This window comes from Mus pahari, chromosome 5 (genome assembly GCF_900095145.1).
Source record: "Mus pahari chromosome 5, PAHARI_EIJ_v1.1, whole genome shotgun sequence".
NCBI lineage: Eukaryota > Metazoa > Chordata > Mammalia > Rodentia > Muridae > Mus > Mus pahari.
Window position 1 is genome coordinate 150551048 of NC_034594.1, and position 4061 is coordinate 150555108.

Genomic DNA, 4061 nt, shown 5'->3' on the forward strand with positions numbered 1-4061 from the left:
CTCAAGATCTCCATACCAAGATCCAGATCAGAAACTTCTATCTCCCAGTCTCCAGATTAGGTCCACTGGTGAGCCTTCCAATTCTGGATTGTAGTTCATTTCAAATATAGTCAAGTTGACAACCAGGAATAGCCACTACAGTTTGAGATAGGGTTTCTCTGTGCAACAGCTCTGGCTGTTCTGGAACTCTCTCTGTAAACCAGGCTGGACTCCAGTGACCCACCTGTCTCAGCCTCATTGCCTGGTGAGAGGATACATTTCTACGTTAAAGATTTATTTGCTTATTTTATGTATGTGAGTACACTGTAGTTGTACAGATGGTTGTGAGCCTTCATGTGGTGTTGAGAATTGAATTTTTAGGACCTCTGCTCACTGTGGTTGGCATCACTTGCTCAGTCCCTGCTTGCTCTGGCCCAAAGATTTATTTATTATTATACATAAGTACATTGTAGCTGATTTCAGACGCACCAGACGAAGGCATCATATCTCATTACTGGTGGTTGTGAGCCACCATGTGGTTGACAGGATTTGAACTCAGAACCTCTGGAAGAGCAATCAGTGCTCTTACCCACTGAGCCATCCTGAGAAGATACATTTCTTTTTTTTTTTTTTTTTAATATTTATTTATTTATTTATTTATTTATTTATTATATGTGAGTACACTGTAGCTGTCTTCAGACACTCCAGAAGAGGGAGTCAGATTTCATTACGGATGGTTGTGAGCCACCATGTGGTTGCTGGGATTTGAACTCAGGACCTTTGGAAGAGCAGTCAGTGCTCTTAACTACTGAGCCATCTCACCAGCCCGAGAAGATACATTTCTAATCCAGATCTTTGAGGTGGGAAGAACCACCTCTAATCTGGGCCACATTTTCTGCTATATAAGTCTTGCAGTAAATCTCCAACCCAAATATGCTCCGTCAAAGAAAACACAACTCAATTATTATGAATACATGCCGTGCGCCTAGATTGGGCAGATCTACCACTACACTACCATCTTCCACATCTATGAGAACCCTTAGAACTTGCGGTTTCTCTAGGCCATGTGCTTCTGCTCTGCTTTTCTTCTTGCTCCTCCTCCTCTGCATCCTCCCCCTCTTCCATTTTCTCCTTCTTCTCTCTCCCCACCTTCCTCTCCACCTTCCCTTTATCTGCCCAAACATCAGCTCTCCTATATTTTACAAATTAAGGTGGAAGCAGGTTTACAGGAAATCACCTGAGTGCTGACTCATTCCTCGTTCACAACCCCGCACAGGGGAACAGAATTAACATCAAATATAATTATCTCCAGGGCTATCCGCAGCATATAAGGACATGGAAGAAAGAAGCTTTTGCTATTTGCCTGCTTGCTCTTGCCCTTGCTAGCAAGTCCATTCCTTCATTAGAGTGCACATCTTTGGGATTTCAGATTATACTAAGACCAGCTGAGACATCAGCCTCTGCCTAACCTACTGCTGGGATCTTGGACCATATGCTTATAGGCAGCCCTTGTTGGACATGCTGGAGCACAGCCTGTAAGTGATTTTAATAAATCCCTTTTTTAATTTACATATATAGATTCATTCCATAATTCAGTTACTCTAGAGAATCCTGACTAATATGCTGAGGATAAAACTCATAGGCCCCCACTTGGGCTAGCTTTCTACTCTATAAGATTATTGTCAGTACCAAATAATGAATAAAGCTAAAGCACTCTGCTGGCTCTAAGAGTCAGACAAGTACCCCATATCTACTTGATTTCTAAGATACCTGTGCAGAGTTGTCTGTTGTGGCTTTACTTTTTATGATAATGGACTCGACATAGTGCCCAGATTAGTTTCAAAGGCCTGGGCTCAAGCTAGTTTCTTGCCTCAAACTCCTAAAGTGTCTGGAACCAGAAGCATGCATTCATCTCTCTGCCTGGCTATATATGAAGAAGGAGGAGGAGGAGGAAGAGGAGGAGGAGGAGGAAGAAGAGGAGGAGGAGGAGAAAAGATTGGGGAGCCTTTATCCTCTGTTGAGTCCAAGAAGAATGCTGCATATCTTTCTGACAGATTCTTCACCTTCTCATTAAATTATTTGAGGGGGCTGGAGAGAAGGCTCCACAGTTAAGAACACTGACTGCTCTTCCAGAGTACCTGGGTTAAATTCCCAGCACCCACATGGCAGCTACAACTGTCTGAAACTCCAGTTCCAGGGCATCTCCTTCAAACAGACACAGGCAAAATACCAATGCACATAAAATAAATAAATCTTTTAAAAAGATTATTTGGTGTGTGTGTGTATACATACATACATATACATATACATATACATATACATATACATATACATACATACATACATACATACATGTATATGCACATGGGGGTCAGAAGAGAACTTATAGGAGTTAATTTCCTTCTACCACATGGGTTCTAAGGATCTACTCAGATCACTGGGCTTGGTGGCAAGAGCCTTTACCTTCTTCGCCATCTTGTCAGCCCCAAGAACCTTCATCTTCTCATGTAAAAGAGAAAAGAAGACTCAAGTAATAAAATGCCAGCCCAGGCAGAAGCAGCAGCAGACAGCCCCGCCACGAGTGCTAAATACAAAGGGGAGGCAGTGCGGGTCCTGGCAGTGCTAGTGTTCTATGAAAAACACCTGCTCTGTTGGCAGCCTGGAAAGAGAGACCCAGAATAGCCCTGGCCCACCCACTCACAAAAAACACAGGAACTCCCTAGACTGTAGAGAAGGGCGGGAGTGTCAGGAGACCAGCTTGGAAAACGGACCCAACACCATTAAAAAGGTCTTGTGTTTGCACTACAATAGAAAGGGAATGAAACCCAGTTCTTTGCAGAGATTGCAAGGCTTGCTCAGAGCTTCAAAAGTGTGGGACTGACCACATTGGAAGGGCAGAGGCTTTAGCCAGCAGTGTGGAATTGCCAAGGGACACCCCACAGTGAGCAGTGTACCCAGAACTCCTGGTGACCGGGGAGAGCCTGAAGACAGTAGTGCTGAAAGCAGAAACTGCAACAACCATAAACAAGCAAGCAGAGAGGCCTGTGGGTAAGGAAGCAAGAAGTGAGTGGGGAAAACCGAGCTGTGAAGACCACATTAGCGATGACCTTGAATGACTCTTGTGAACCCTCTTCAAGAATGTGTTCAAAATATTCCCATGAGCCTGCTGACTTGGAACTTGCTGGTCTCAAAGCCAAAGACATTGTTTGCCTCGGCTTCCTGAGTGGGGAGAATAAACGTGTGTCCGTCCCTATGCCTGCACTCCTTGGAATGTTGTTAAGAAGAAGCACCAATCAGCCTGGAAGGGTAGTACATACCCATAACCCCAGAATCCCCAGCATGGGGAGGTAGAGGTAGAAAGATCAGAAGTTCGAGGTCATCCTTAGCTACTTAGTGAGTTTAAGGCTACCCGGGGCTCCATCAAACCTAGTCAAAAGGAAGAGAGAGTAAAAAAGGAAGGAAAGAAGATACCTATGCTCCTAGAAGCTTGGGGATGCTAACACCAGTCGACCCTCTTGGCAATGAACTTGAGCCTCTGGGCAGCCTCAAAGAGCTCTCCAAAAAAAAGAAGACATAAAAACAACTCCTGAATTTCCCAAGTAATTTCCCAGCTAATGTCCACCAAACTCATGCTCCTTGGAGCAGATATATCTTGATCTTGATTCTGGCCTTCAATCTTGAGTCAGATTCCAGAATCTTATTGTGAAATATTTGACCCCATTTATAAAGGTTTAGTCATAAAAATTAGATTTTATTATTTATTTATTTATGAAACTAGGTCTTACTATGTAGCCCTGGCTGGTCTCAAACTCAGAGATCCGCCTGTGTCTACCTTCCAGATTAAAGGGATTAAAGGCGTGCACCACCACATTCAGCAGATGGTGGTAGAGATGGAACCCAGGGTTTTGAGCATGGTAGGCTTCAGAGAGTCTCAAGACTGCTTATATATATATTTACTTCTGACAAGCATTTGATTACCTAATATTTTAGTTGGTATCTATGAAAAACCCACTGCTAGGTATGGTAGCAAATGCCTGGAATTCTGGCATAGGGGAAGTGGGGTCAGGAGGATCAAGAGTTAG